This window comes from Arvicanthis niloticus, chromosome 9, assembly GCF_011762505.2.
Source record: "Arvicanthis niloticus isolate mArvNil1 chromosome 9, mArvNil1.pat.X, whole genome shotgun sequence".
Taxonomy (NCBI): Eukaryota; Metazoa; Chordata; class Mammalia; order Rodentia; family Muridae; genus Arvicanthis; species Arvicanthis niloticus.
This window is the reverse complement of record NC_047666.1, coordinates 67,018,880-67,034,061: the sequence shown is the minus strand read 5'-3', so window position 1 is coordinate 67,034,061 and position 15,182 is coordinate 67,018,880. Positions and strand designations below refer to the sequence as shown.

The 15,182-nt window shown below is 40.0% G+C and overlaps 3 protein-coding genes and 1 pseudogene across 5 annotated transcripts in view; 2 read left to right on the top strand and 2 right to left on the bottom strand.

The window, feature by feature from the left end:
- LOC117714819 (killer cell lectin-like receptor subfamily B member 1F) overlaps positions 1 to 15,182 on the bottom strand; it is a 525,987-nt gene that overhangs the window by 249,775 nt on the left and 261,030 nt on the right. The gene's annotated exons all lie outside the window — the stretch shown is intronic.
- Positions 1 to 15,182, bottom strand: part of LOC117714807 (C-type lectin domain family 2 member E-like) — a 145,796-nt gene that overhangs the window by 39,796 nt on the left and 90,818 nt on the right. The gene's annotated exons all lie outside the window — the stretch shown is intronic.
- LOC117714818 (C-type lectin domain family 2 member D11-like) lies at positions 9,244 to 15,137 on the top strand (annotated as a pseudogene). Its single transcript, XR_013112647.1, has 5 exons — positions 9,244 to 9,363; positions 11,810 to 11,935; positions 12,868 to 13,049; positions 13,612 to 13,718; positions 14,719 to 15,137. The product of XR_013112647.1 is annotated as a C-type lectin domain family 2 member D11-like (transcript).
- LOC117714931 (C-type lectin domain family 2 member D11-like) overlaps positions 13,611 to 15,182 on the top strand; it is a 43,756-nt gene continuing 42,184 nt past the window's right edge. Inside the window, exon 1 of the mRNA XM_076940631.1 lies at positions 13,611 to 13,718. The gene's annotated coding sequence lies outside the window, so the exon portion shown is untranslated. The remainder of the gene's footprint in view (positions 13,719 to 15,182) is intronic.

Below are 15,182 nucleotides of genomic sequence, written 5' to 3'. Positions count from 1 at the left end.
AAGCATTAGTAAAGTTTCTTTTATGTATGTGGGTGCCCTTGCAATTGGGGCATAGATGTTGAGAATTGCAAGTTCCTCTTGGTACATTTTTCCTTTGATGAATCTGAAGTGTCCTTCTTTATCTTTTTTGATTACTTCTGGTTGAAAACTGATTTTATTTGATATTAGAATCGCTATTCCCTCTTGTTTCTTGGGACCATTTGCTTGGAAGATTGTTTTCCAACCTTTTACTCTGAGGTAGTGTCTGTCTTTTCCACAGAGGTGCGTTTCCTGAATGCAGCAAAATGTTGGGTCCTGATTATGTATCCAGTCTGATAGTCTATGTCTTTTTATTGGAGAATTGAGCCCATTGATATTAAGAGATATTAAGGAAAAAATGAGTGTTGTTTCCTGTTATTTTTGTTATTGGCAGTGGAGATATGTTTGTGTAGCTACCTTCTTTTACGACTTTTGGAAGATTACCTTCTTGCTTTTTCTAGGTTGTAGTTTCCCTCCTTGTGTTGGAGTTTTCCATCAATTATTCTTTGAAGTGCTGGATTTGTGTTGAGATACTGTGTGAATTTGGATTTGTCATGGAATATTTTGGTTTCTCCATCAATAATGATTGACAGTTTTGCTGGGTATAGTAGTCTGGGCTGGCATTTGTGTTCTCTTAGGGTCTGTATGATGTCGGTCCAGGATCTTCTGGCTTTTACGGTCTCTGGTGAGAAGTCTGGTGTAATTCTAATAGGTCTGCCTTTGTATGTTACTTTGCCTTTTTCCCTTACTGCTTTTAGTATTTTTTCTTTGTTTTGTACATTTGATGTTTTGACTATTATGTGGCAGGAAATATTTCTTTTCTGGTCTAAACTATTTGGAGTTCTGTAAGCTTCTTGTATATTTATGGACATCTCTTTCTTTAGGTTAGGGAAGTTTTCCTCTATAATTTTGTTGAGGATATTTACTGGTCCTTTAAGTTGGGAGTCTTCCCCCTCATCTATTCCTATTATCCTTAGGTTTGGCCTTCTCATTGTGTCTTGGATTTCTTGTATATTTTGGGTTAGTAGCTTTTTGTATTTTGCATTTTCTTTGACAGTTGTGTCAATGTTTTCCATGGTATCTTCTGCACATGAGATTCTCTCTTCCATCTCTTGTATTCTGTTGGTAATGCTTGTGTCTATGACTCCTGATCATTTTTTTAAGTTTTCTATCTCCCTTTGTGATTTCTTTATTGTTTCTATTTCCGTTTTTAGATCCTGCATGGTTTTGTTTAATTTCTTCTCCCGTTTGGTTGCATTTTCTTGCAGTTCCTTAAGGGATTTTTGTGTTTCCTCTCTAAGGGTTCCTATCTGTTTTTGAGAGTGTTATTTATGTCTTTCTTAAAGTCCTCTATCATTATCATGAGAAGTGATTTTAATTCTGAATCCTGCTTTTCTGGTGTGATGGGGTGTTCAGGACTTGCTATGATGGGGAACTGGGTTCTGATGATGCCATGTAACTTTAGTTTCTGTTGTTTATGTTCTTGCACCTGCCTTTTGCCATCTGGTTAAATCTAGTGCTACCTGTACTTCTGTCTCTGGTTGAAGCCTGCCTTTCCAGTTGTCTCGCTTGTGTCTGGTCTTCTAGGGGTCCAGATGTCTCTATGATTTTTTCCAGCTGCACTGATTACAGTGGTATCTCTAGGATGCCTCAGGATATGGTGCCTCCAAGGTGGCAGTCCAGTTAGGTGTCTGCTGCTCTGGGTACAGTGTCTCCTCTTGGATATCTCAGGATATGTTGTCTGACGCTCTGAGTTCTGTTGTTCCTCTGTGGCTCTGGGTTGAGTGGACCTTCCAGTATGTCTCAGGTGGAATCTGGGGTCCACACAACAGCAGACCTGGCAGAGGTCTGGTCCAGGCCTCAGACTGTAAGAGGGGCGAGGGGTGGAAGGGGAGTGCTAGTGCTGGCTGTGGGATCTGTGGAACCACCAGAATGTCTCTGGTGGGATCCAGGGTGCACTCACCAACAGGCCGGACAGAGGTCTGACAAGTTTCTTGTCTATACAAAAGCTCAAGAATAGTTGATCAGCAGCATTCTCTCTCACTTCAGTCCTATACTTAACTCCCAACATGTTTTCCAAATCTGTCTTTCTTTGTTTTAGAGATGGTTTCTCTGAGTAACCCTGGCTGTTCTGGCTGAAACTCACTGTGTAGACCAGGTTGGCCTTGAACTCTAAGATCCTCCTTGTTCTGAATTCTAAGTGCTGAGATTAAAAGTATGAACCACCAATGGCTGTATGTTGACTGTTTTTATTCAGAATGATTTGAAATAAAAATTAAACAATACCCCTCACTTTATTATATAGTCTAAGATAAATTTTATATCTGAATTTTCAGAGTTTTAATAAAATATCTGTTAGATATTTTGAAACATGCTCCCCCATTCCAGAGTCTAGTCACAGTTTAGACTTGGACTTGATAGTTGGAAATCACTAATTCTTTTCTTTCACCTAATGGTGTGTGTGTGTGTGTGTGTGTGTGTGTGAGAGAGAGAGAGAGAGAGAGAGAGAGAGAGAGAGAGAGAGAGAGAGAGAGAGAGAGAGAGAGAGACTGTAAAGAACTACATTTCTATGTTCAAGTCATGAAGGGATGTGCTTGATTCATTGTTTTAGGAAAAGGCGGCTTTTGTTTGAAGGTAAGATTGGCTACATCCTGTAGAACCAGTTTTGACCAGAATGTTTAGCTCTGGCCCTCTATTCAAACCTAAACCTCATTCCAAAACAGCAAAGATGGATTTGGAAGAGTCACTGGATTTATGCCCAACTTCCTAATGTGGACTCAATGAATATATATCTTTATCTTTTGTTCATTTTATTGTCTTAATAAGAATGGACAGACAAATCTGGCTTGTTCTCAGATTCCGAACCTCAATAATTCCACCAACAGCATCTGTTTACAAAGAAGACAGACTAAATGGCTAGCGTGGCCCACCTTTAATCCCTCACAATGAGTCTCTGCTACCAATATTATGTCCCCTTTCAGCTATGGAAGGTCTGTGGTTTCTGAAAGCTCTGAGACACGTTTGTGTTTGAGTCCAATTTGTTATCTCTACTTTTTCTGAAGACTTGGGATAAAAAGAATTAAGTTTAATAAAGAACAAATATTTATAAAAACACTTGAATTATTTATTTCATTGTATTATTATCGTGTACATATATGTTGTGTGTGTATGTGAATGGAGTCATGTGTGTATCATGATTTGGTTACTGTGCTGAATAGTTTTATGTCCACTTGCTATAAGCTAGAATCATCTGAAAATAGAAACCCTCTATAGAGAAAATAACTCCATAATATTGTGCTGTAGACAAGCCTGTTTGGCATTTTCTTAATTAGTGATTGATGTACATAAGTTCGACCCATTGTGGGTGGTGGCACTCCTGAGTTGGTGGTTTAGGGTAATATAAGAAGAGCAACCCTTAGAGAGCAAACCAGTCAACAAGAGTCCTCAATGCCCTCTGCAGCAGTTTCTGTCTTCATATTCTTGTCTTAAGTTCCTTCCTGAGGTTCCTCAGTGAGGGAGTGTTACCTGAGAATTGTAAGCTGTAATGAACACTTTTTTCCAGTGATGTTTTATCCCAGCAATAGAAACTCTAAATAGGGCAAAGACTGTGACAGATCCAACAGAGCATTTTTAGGGGGATTGGAGAGGCATTTGAAATTTGGACTGAAAAAGCCATTGAATATTCGGACCTTAATGGAGAGAAATGTAGATGACAGAGGCTTGCCTTCTGAAGTTTCAGAGGGAAGTTAGAGAATATCTTACAGACTTGATTGGGGCAGTTCAATATCTGAATTAAGAATTTGTAATTCTAAGCTGCCAGTGCTGAAGTTGTGATTTGTAAGAGACAAGTTCTATTAAACTGAAACCTTAGCTTTGCTGAACCAATCAATATTGGTCAACTGGTGCTGAAAAATAGAGTAGCATAATTGAAGCCATATCTTCTGGGAAGTTCTTCCTCAGGGTCAGCACACAGAGCTGTGGTGCAGAAAGGCCAAAGGCTGTACCTTGTGCTGGCAGCCAAAACTGGTAATATAAGTCATCCAGGTGGTACTGGCTTTGAGGTATAAAGAAATCACAGAGAGCAACCAGAACTTCTCCATGGCCCCTGCATCTTTCCCTGACTCTGGATTTCTGTCCTGTTTTAGTTCCTACCCTGAATTCCTTTGCTGACTATGATAGTTTAAATAAGAATGGCCCTAATAGACCTAAATATTTTAATATTTTGTCATTAGGGAGTGGCACTATTTGAAACAATTGGGAAGTTTAAGAGGTGTGGCCCTTTTGGAGGAAGTGTGTCATTTGGGGTTTGGTGTGTTTTAAGGTTTATACAAGCCTATGCCAGGCCTTGGCTACCTCTCTTTGCCTACGGATTTGGGTGTAACTCTTCATTGCCATGTCTGCCCACATGCTCCCTGCCATGAGTATAATGGAGTAAGCCTCTGTAACTGTGAGCAAACCCCCAAGTGTATACTTTCATTTGTATGAGTTGCTTTGATCATGCTGCCTCTTCACAACAACAGAACAGTGACTAAGATAATAATGAACTGAGATCTGGAAGTATAAGTGAAACAAACCCTTTCCTTACCAAGTTGCTGTGGTCCTGATGTTGCAGCACAGCACGAGAAACCCCAACTAAGATAGTCTTCTTTTTTCACCTTGTTAAGATGGTCTCTCTCTTGTGTATGCTGCTCTACATACTCCAGGCGAAATGGCCCATGATCTTCTGGGTACTTTGCCCATCTTGTGAGCGGAGTGATCAACTGCAGATGATTACCACAGCATCTGCCATTTAATTAAGTCAAGTATAGGTCATTAGGCTTGCAAAGTAAGTGATTTTACCTGATGAGCTACCTTTTGGCCCTTTGTACATGTATTTCATAACATTCTCAGCAAAAACTAGTTCTTCAAGGTAGTAAGCACTAAGCCAAAACACTATATAGCATGTTCCCATCTCCTCTCCTCCACAGTAACAAGCTTCCTCCTATGAATGAGCTTTGGGTTTCCTCCACTCAGGCTCCTCCCCTTCATCACACCTTTCCTCTTTATTTTTCTCATATTTAAATATTCATCCTGTCTTTTAGACTTTTTAATGAAGTTCCTTCTGGATTAAATCACCACCATTGCTAGGTCCTCACTGGACAATGGCTACCTTGGCTAGGTTCTCCACGTTGGTTTCATCTTACTAACTAAAGCACTCTGTCAAATTAACTGTTCTTAAAGATTTCTCCAGAAGTACATGACAGCAGTCTCTGGATCCACACAGCTATTCTGGTTAAAACTCTACCCCTGTTTGCATAAAGTCAATCTGACCTATGAACCCTTTGTCCCTGGGACAGAACAAATCTGCCCCCCATTCCATTATTCTTCTCTCACAAAAAGCACCAATGAGAGGATAAATTGCCTGCTTCCTTTTATCTGATCTCAGGATCTGGAATGAAAGTTGATAACCTAGAACAAGAAATCTCAGATGAGCTAAGAAACTCATGACTCAGCAAAACCATAAGAAAACCTGCCCTAGAAAAAACCCACAGTAACAGAATACCAGCTGTCATCATCCATCCCTGACAGTAAAGAACACAACTAATGATAAAACTTTCCTCTCCTTGAGAGGAGCCTGGGCACTTGGTCTCTATTTCTGTAGGAACTGCTGTCCTTCATTGCTCTGATTAAAGGACAGTGACAGTTTGCTTCAATCCTGCGTTAACACAGACACCACCATGATAATCTTTACTGCAACATGGATGTTCAGACTTATATATTAATTTGTTGATTCATTTACTTTTCTATAAGCTTGTTTATTTGATATCTACCATGATGTTTGGCAAAGAGGAAGCTGGAAAGGCAAGCATGGGTGCTGAGAACTGAACCTACTCCTTTTGGTTGGGAGCTTTAGCCTTTGACAGCTTGGCCATCTTTCCAGCCCCCATTTCATTCAAGGATTTTCATTAGAGTAGCTGGCTTTGGTGACATAAACTGTAGAGAATAAAAGAAGATATTGCAAGATATCCTCAGCAGGGTCAAGTGTTTATTTTTAAAATATTATTAAAATGCTACAAAAGTTAAAATGCTAAATTGTATGTTCAGAAAACTCATTGATATCCTTTTCTAATGGGACATACTATAATTTTACGTGATAAATTTTCACTATATTGGAAAAAATAGATGTCAACTGTTTTTACATGGACTGACAGTGAGAAGATAATCTTATTTTGCCATAGCATTGATGTGTCCTATTTCCCATGGCCAACACCCAGCTCACACCTGTGTTAATCTAACATTAAGTCTGATATGGACTTTCTGGTCTGGTCTGTTTTTTTTTTTTTTTTTTTTTTTTTTTTTTTTTTTTTTGACATGGATTCTGGTTTAGTTGTCAGAGAAATGTCCACTTGCCATTTAAAATGCAAATACTTACTTTCAGTCTTTTTTCAAGCCTGTCATCTCTGGGGTCCATTGTTTGAATAGTATACCTCATGTAGTTAAGATTATTTTAAAGAAAAGAAGAGATGAATGCATTGTAACTGCTATGGTCATGATTATTAGAGAAACTGAGTGTGGGTTCTTTACGATCACCATCATCAGCAGAATAACCATCCATGTGAAGCACGAAAGTCTAGTTCAGCATAACTCAGTAACTAGTGATGGTTCATACTTCTGGAGTCTGACACCAGGAAGATTATTTTTAAATTAGATTATTTAAACACAGCACAATTTTAGACAAAAGTTTCCCGGTGGCAATTAACTCAACACTTTGTGTACAATAAGGCTTAAAATATGACAACATTGAAGCTCTTTTTTAAAGTAATTGTGAGTTCTTTCATAAAGGTTTTATATATTGAATACCTGTGAATATATACAGTTTGGAGAATGTCTGGTATGGTTGTGGTCATTCATACAGCACAGAGGTCTATTAACCACTTCTGCTCCCATTTGTAAAGCACGTGTGACATCTCCCATAAGGATGAGTTCTTTTAACTGAGAAACAATGGTCAAGATAAGGAAGAGTCTGGGGAAGCCATGTGTGGCCCCACAGATAGCACAGAGATCACCAGGTTATTAATCACGTCCATGACCAGAATTCTGTGTAGAAAATAGGTTTATACATCCCTTCCTTTGAAGGGACAAGTCTGCATGTTTAACATTCCTGGTTCCCCTAGTTTTATCTGTGAACACAAGAACCTCTGTGCCCTCTATGATAACAGTGTTATCATAGGCAGATTAAAAAAGCCCAATGATATTTTTATTATCTTTATCTTTATGTTCTGGGTTTTTCCCAGGTGACACGTAGAGTCTGGTTTTCCAAAGCTTTTATTGTTCATGGCGTGGTGAATGGGTGTAGATGGTATGTGCTCCCAAAGAAAGCCAGGGGAGCTTGGCTTTTAAAGGGAGGGGGAAGAGGGGAGGAAATAACTTAATTAGCTATGCCCCCTGGCCTTTAGATGACGCCCTCTATGTGACTGAAGGTGCAGGTTCAATGGAGATTAAACCTCTTGTCAGGATCCTGGGTTCTGGGGGCCTGGTTGAGCACTCACAACCCAAGGACCAGGATAGCATCTCATAGCCCAACAGTGACTATTGGATATAATTTTTTATTATACAATAAAATCTGTTTTTTTTTTCTTCTTCCTGGAATAAAGTTGGTGCTCAACACCGCTGATTTTCTATAGCTTCTAAGAGTCAAGGAGAAACTGCTGCACTGGGTTACATTTGAAATCATTACAGTGGTAGAAAAGGCCCTTTAAGGGGAAACTTCAGATTAAGAATAAACCTCTGACCTGCCTGGAGACATGATATTATGGCGACTATAATATCACACAAAGCTCTCTGCCTTCCTGCCTTTTAAAATGCAGTCTTGAAGAGTACTTCCACTGTCACAGGAAAATTTGAGTGGAAAGTCCTGTGACTTTGCCTTTGCTGTTCTTCCACTTCTCCCTGCCCCTATGGTCAACATCCACCAGCACATGACCAGCCTAGAATAAATATGGACTCTGTTATGAAGCCGAGCCAGTGCCCACAGTGTGCCTTCTGTGGGTTAGGACAAATGGCTGGGTACTTGTGTCCCACAGTGACACCTTTACTTTATCATACAGTGTAGTCTTGCTGCTTAATGTCCCTGTGATGCTGTTGAAATATCTTCTCAACCCAGGCCAGAAGTCTCTCCAGGGTTCTCTGTTTCCCAGAACTGCTGCAGGCCTGTGATAAGAAAGGATCAGAGGTCACTGAGCCAGTCTACACTCTGATGCAGGAAGAAGTCTGTTAGTCTCTGGTTCAGGGTTCTGGAGTTAGAGAACTCCATTTTAGGAGGGATTGAAAATTCCTGTAACCTCATAAAGGTCAGCTTGGGTTATGTTTCTAAATCTGAATGCTCTGAAAGGGAAAGGAAACACAAACCAGAAACAAACAGGAAAGTCAGTTGTCAGGTTGCACCAGCATGGCTCCTGGCCCTGTTCTAGAAGTTTCAGAATGGCTTTTTTAGTAAAGGGCTACTAGTGATCTGGGGGTTGAAAGGGAGAGGGGAGTTGGTGGCAAGAGGATTGGGGAGGAAGGAGAAGGGAGGGAGAGTAGAGAATGGAAGCATGGAGAGAGAAGAGAGGCCAGAAGTAGGTAGAGACATTGGGGCTGGGAGAGGGATCAGACCTTGAAGCTGTCATGTGAGCTCATAGAAGAGCAGGTCTGTATGCTACTGGTCAGATTAAAAGCCTCCCAGGCCTTTGTTTTAAGCTGTCAGGATTTTGTATTAGGTCAAGTGGGTATAGTTCTGCCTGCATGTATGTCTGAGAAGTATATAAGGGCAGCAGAGGCCAGAAGAAGGTGTAACAACACAGGCTCACCTACCCCGAAGATCAGTGTCTGATGGACAGGAAAGCGTTGGTAATAATATTTTCTCTTTGTTGTCGTCTTTTATTTCTGAATTGATTCCTGCAGGACAGTAAACCTGGTCTCCCCCTGCAGCCCCTGAAGTTGCTCTGCTAAAAGCTCTTTGTTTACAGGATTAGTTTGTAGGAGTAGGGTGAGGGTTCAGGGGCCAAACCTACCCAGGACCAGATGCTTTCCAAACTAATGCTGTAAACTTTATTACAGACCCACATGATAGGCTCAGTGTAATCCCTGCCTTACAATGTGATTGACTGTGTTTCAGTTTCAAACTAACAAGTTCTTACTCATAAGTAGGGGAGGAGCATGGCTGGGTGGTTAAATACTTTGACCTCTGATAGGATTCTTTCTCTCAGCTTTCAAGTTTCAATCCTCCTGTAGCTGAAACTCAGCTTCTCAGCTCTGAGATGAGTGCCACAAAGGCTTCCCTCCCTATGCTCAATACCACAAACAGGCCAAAGGAGGGAGAAATGGGTATGTATTTAATAGTATTTGAACCAAACTGTAAGAGCAGAAAGGAGCTGCAGCAGGGACAGGAAGGCAGAAGAGCTGAGCCTTGAACAAAAGAATAAGAACAGAAGAGCTTCTGTGAGCCTGTCACAGTGGGTCTGCAGACTAGGAGAAAGCAGACAGGATTTGCTATGAGGTTGTTACATTAGTTATTCTGTTGGAGCAGGCAATACTTGAATAGTTCTCAGGGAAGAGAAACACAGAGTGAGTCAGTCACCTTTTAAGAGCCAGAGCTGCAGCTCCAGCTTTCTTTCTTTCTCTGTACTTAGCTTGCAGGTCCACTCTTCCCAGGGATCTGGTAATTACACTCTGGTGGGTTACACCAAATTGCTGTAGAAAATGCTTGCTCTAGGTGTCCCCAGTGAAGGAAATTCAAGCAATGGCTTTACAATGTGCATACTGATAGAGTTTGCCTGGGAAGCTTGGAGCTTGTGTTTTGCAGATTCATTGCAATTAAAAAAGAACTGTAAGGAGGTGGCATGGGGTGGGGGAGAGGCAAAGGTAGGGTGAGGGTTCAGGGGCTGAACCCACCCAGGACCAGAGCCTTTCCATTTTAAGCTCTTGAGAAGTTACAGAAAAAGAATGTAATGGGATTTTCTACTTCATTCTTCATACAAGCAAAACTGTGTTTCTTGTGTTTCAAATTATCTATGCATTATTATATTGCATTCCTTTTTCTTCCTTTGTTCCCTCTTATTTCATTTAGGGAAAGAATATTTGATTTTGAGAATACAAGAATGATATTTATCAAAATACAAAATTCACAACAAATGTTACTGCTTATCACTTAACCATGTATTCTAACTGAAATTATTTTGATTATTATTACTACTGTTATTACTGATGATGATGAAGATGAAGATGAAGATGATGATGAGGATGGTAAGGATGATGAAGATGATGATGGACTCTTTGGCAAAGTTTCATCCTTTACCTCAAGCTGGCCTGGAACTCCTGCTCTCTCTGCCTCAGCAGGGTTAACTTTTTCAAATCAAATAATCACATATTTAGCCAAGGGAAACATTTACTGTTGTAAATGTGGAGCTCATGTCTAAAGTGCAGCTGTTGTATAATCAGCTGCAGGCAACTCACAACTTCACTCCTTTAAAACCATGACTTGTCTTGTCACTGAAACAGTTTTTAATTAAGCTAAAAACCAGGCCAGCAATGTTTCATTTCTTTGTTTTTTTTTTTTTTTTTTTTTTTTTTTTGAGAGATCATTTCCAATGTTGCTTTTAAATAAAGACATGAAAGTTATGTTCAAACTGTGCTATAGGACAAATTCAAATTTAGAGGGAGATCCGTGTGTATACAGCATGAGAAAGATGGATGGCAAAGTTCCTGTTTATGTATCAGAATAAAAAAGACAGTATCAGAATTATACTGGTGTAAACACAGAGGAGTATCCATAAATCTTACTCATAATACTGTATAAGAAATGTTGGTGTGGAATTCTAAATGAATAAAATTACCTTTCTTATTTTTTTTGAAATTCCCAATATCCACAAATGTGTTCCTTCAATTCCCAACTTGCTAAGAGTTTTTGTTATTTTAGACTAATATTAATTTTTCACATGATTTTGCTAAGCTTGTTAAAACACTTCCATATTTCACCCATTAGTTATGTCAGTGGGTTCAATTACATTTATGTGCCTTTATTAGTTAATTTATTTACTGACTAAGTTCTTTGGAAATAGTCTAGGTTGAGTACAAACTTCCTATGTAGCCAAGGCTAGCCTTGTACTCCTGACTCTCCAGCTTCCGCCTCCCTAACACTGGAAATATAAAAGTGTACCATCCTGTTTGTCTCCTTGACTGGAGCAGGAGTTACACAGGTTGTTTTGAGCCCCCTTTTAGGAGCTGGGATTGAGAACTCAACTCGGATCCTCTAGAGGAGCAACAATTGTTCTTAACCTCTCAGCCATCGAATGGGCAGCTCTTGTTGTGTCTTTTGTTCCATGATCTTCACTATCTCTGTTTATTGCTCTTTTATTAGCCTGTAGTTTAATAACTGGAATAATAACTGGAACGGAATGTTCTGTGGCAAACTTTTTGTTTTGTTTTGTTTTGTTTTTTGACACAGGGTTTCTCTGTATAGCTGTGGTTGTCCTGGAACTCATTTCATAGACCAGGCTGGACTTGAATTCAATTAAACTCAGAAATCCGTCCGCCTCTGCCTCCCAAGTGCTGAAATTAAAGGCATGTACCACCCCTGCCCAGCTGTGGCAAACATTCTGTTTCCCTTCCCTCTGGTCTTCTGAGAGCCAAGGTCCTCATTTTAGATCAACATTCTATGAAGGCGTTTGCACTCGGAAACTATAAGTAAAATCTACAGATGATTCTAGGGTAAATTTATCTTTTTCTCTAAAAGATTTTTTGAGATTGATATTCTTATATTCATGTTTTTCAGGGAAAAAACTCGAAGTAAAATGTCACAGAATTGTCTCCTCTGAGTCTCCTGCTAAGCTTTACTGCTGCTATGGAGTGATCACGGTCCTCACTGTAGCTGTAGCTGCTCTTTCTGCTGCTTTGTCAGGTAAGTGACTGACTCTCCAAATTCTGCAGCATTCTGTCCATATTCACACTGTCAGTTACACTACTGACCACTGTGAGCCAGGCATTGTGGGAAGGGCTCTGGAGAAAACACACAGGTATTTCCTGTTCTCGGGGAACTTAGGTTCCAGCAGGAAGAGGAAGTGAAGAAACACACAGGCTATGGTGTGCACAGGAGGCCAGGCTCAGCATCACTGGGAAGAAGCCATCCAGCAAGCTCTAGACACAGATGCAGGGGATTCAGGTCCACTTGGGAGAACTGTCCAAGGGAGAGAAAAAGAGGAGAAAAAAAATCCAAAGAGGAACCTCAAGGAAGGGTGAGGACAGAGAAGAGTAATATGGTAGGGAAGATACAGTGCCTCCCCTTATGACCCATGGATTTACTTACTAGGCTCAACTGCATTTTGAAAGTATTAAATGGAAAGTTTCTGAGGTAATAAATGTATAGGATTTTTGTACCACAGTGTCCAGAATAGTGCAATAAAATCTCGCACTGTCCCCTTAAGTATGTAAATCATCCTTTAGGGCAACGTGTCCACACTGTACATATTACCTACCCAAAAGTTCTCACTGTTATCTCAGTTATCAGGCTTACTGTCAATAGGTGTCCATACAGAGTGCTTGCTGCTGTAGCAACCCCTATGTAATAATCCATCTCCAAAGTAACAGAAATGATGCTATTATAGAAATGTACTTCCTGGGAGCCCTACTGACAGTGAGCACCTGAAAGAAAGTGAGACACAGGCCCAAGGCGGGAGGCCTTTAGATAAAGGCCCATCATGCTCAAGAGAGGATTCCTACAGATCACTTAGGAAAGCTACAATCACATTCACACCTCACAGCTGAGCTCAGGAGGGTATTCCAAAAAGTGCCAAAGCATGTGTGATATAATTCATTGTATTGTCTACATTTTAGTAAGAAAAACAGAACAGATCTCAATCAAAAATAATACCTATGCTGTTTGCCCAAAAAAATGGATTGGAGTTGGAAATAAATGTTTTTATTTTTCTGAACACTCAAGTAACTGGACATCCAGCCAGAACTCCTGCATGGCACAAGGGGCCCAGCTAGCTTGAATTGACAACCAGGAGGAGCTGGTAATTAATGGGCAGGGATTGGTTTGTTTGTTTGTTCTATTGAAGATTGTATTGCCTTGAGATAGAGAGTTACAGATGAAGCCTGAGGAAGGATCCCATCCCAAGCACATGGAGACATGGGGAACATGTGAGTGTGTGCCGTTTGTTGATGCTTGACTTCTGACTGAAGCCCTGAGACATTCAAGAGATATTATCTCATTTAGTGTTCATAGTCAGCTAGAAGTCAGATATGACATTTTTCGGAGACACCTGGTGGTCATGAGTGCATTCGTGTAAGATGGCACATGTTGCATACTGTTAATAACTGCAATGGGAGGTTAACCCAGAACTAAGCTGGCCACAGAGAAATGTGTTATTTGGTAATTTAATTCAATTGAGGTACTTTAGAATTACAGATGTCAAGTGAACTCCCTGAGAACTGGTGACTAGTACAGCTCCAAATCCTGTGACCCTCAGTTACACCCTCCTGTTATCTCTAGTGGAAGCTCTGGAGTGTAGACACTTTAGGATCATCTGAAAGGAAGAGACACATGTATTCTTTGGTTTTTGTATTTTATGACAGAATTTTCTAAGGAGATACAAGGGGACTTCTGACCACTGGATTGGCCTGCACAGAAAGTCATCAAAGCACCTTTGGAGCTGGACAGACAACACTGACTATAACAACTTGTATGTTTTCAGAACACTTTTCCTTCCCCTGTGTTCATGAGTTTTGATGTGTGAGTTGTGGCTATGAGGGTTAAAAGGCTGTTTCATGTGAAGCCAACTATATTGGGAAGGAAGAAAAAAATGAACATATGAGCTGGAGGTGTGGCTCAGAGGTAGAGTGTATGTTTACATACAACAGCAGATCCCCAGAAAACTCTACATCCTGACAAATGTAAGTCAATTAGACACTCTTCTATTCATAAGCCATCATCTTCAAAATGTTTACATAGTGTTATTTCACTCCAAATATTTAGCATGATGGTGGCATCTGGGGTAAATTTTGTCTTCTATCACCACTTGAAAAGTCTTTCCTTGATGATAACAGCCCTTGTATGATGTACACAGTACTGCTGTTGTCCATCAAGAGCTCTAAAACTCTCAGAAGCTACTTCAGAATTTTAAACCTGAGTAATTTCAGTTCTCTGTTTGCATGGCTGTATCTAGTCACAGAAGCAGAGACTCTAGAGGCATTGAGAGTGTCCTCTAAGGTCTTGTCATCAAAGAATTCTGGGGACAGCTCTTGAGTGTGAGCATGGCCATTTTGAACAAACTTATTTCACTGGAACAGTAAAACAAAGAACCAGTCAGCTCCATAATCAATGCCCTTTCAGCAATTTACCAAGTGGTGTATTTTCTCCCACTCTTATACATGTGTAAATATACTTCAAGAGAGCATTGAAAATTACTCTTGTGAGTCTACCCAGTGGTCCAGTTCATTTGAACATGGCAGCAAGCATTGTACATTCAGTACAGGGTTCAATATGGATAACTTAGCGAGGTGTGGTGATCAAATCTAACCTGGAGGATGTAAAAGTCCCTAGGTGCAAAACTAGTGAATTGGATTCTGGTGGACTCTGCTTCTGATTCATATTATAAATAAGTGCTGAAGATGAATGAGATACGATTGCAGGAGTAAATGCAATGGCAGAATCTGTAGAAATAATTTTTTTTTTTGCTTTAGGGTTCCCATCCAAGGAGATGAAACATATGGCTTCCTGAGTGACAGGATCAGCAGTGGCAGGGGCTACATACCTAAGAAGTGGATTTGTAGCAAGTCCAGAAGCACCTCACAGTGCTAGTTATTTTATATCCTGGGTAGAGAATATGTCATAGAAATCATGAGGAACACATAACATTTTATTTTCTGTGGCTGCCTATAATACTAGTAACTAATAATAGTTATTATTAGTTATTAGTTACTAGTATTGTAGAATATTAGTCAGTTAGGGTGTCAATTCCTTTTATCTGAAACCTTCTAGAAGTAGTTAGTAGGTTATGTTACACTGACTAAATCTTTTTGGCAAATGTTTGTCTGTGTTTAAACTTATGTATTATTTATTGATATGGTTAAAGTTGATTTTATAAAACAATATCATGGTACATTTACTCTAGCTTCATCTAGAAAAGATCTACGAGATTTTATCA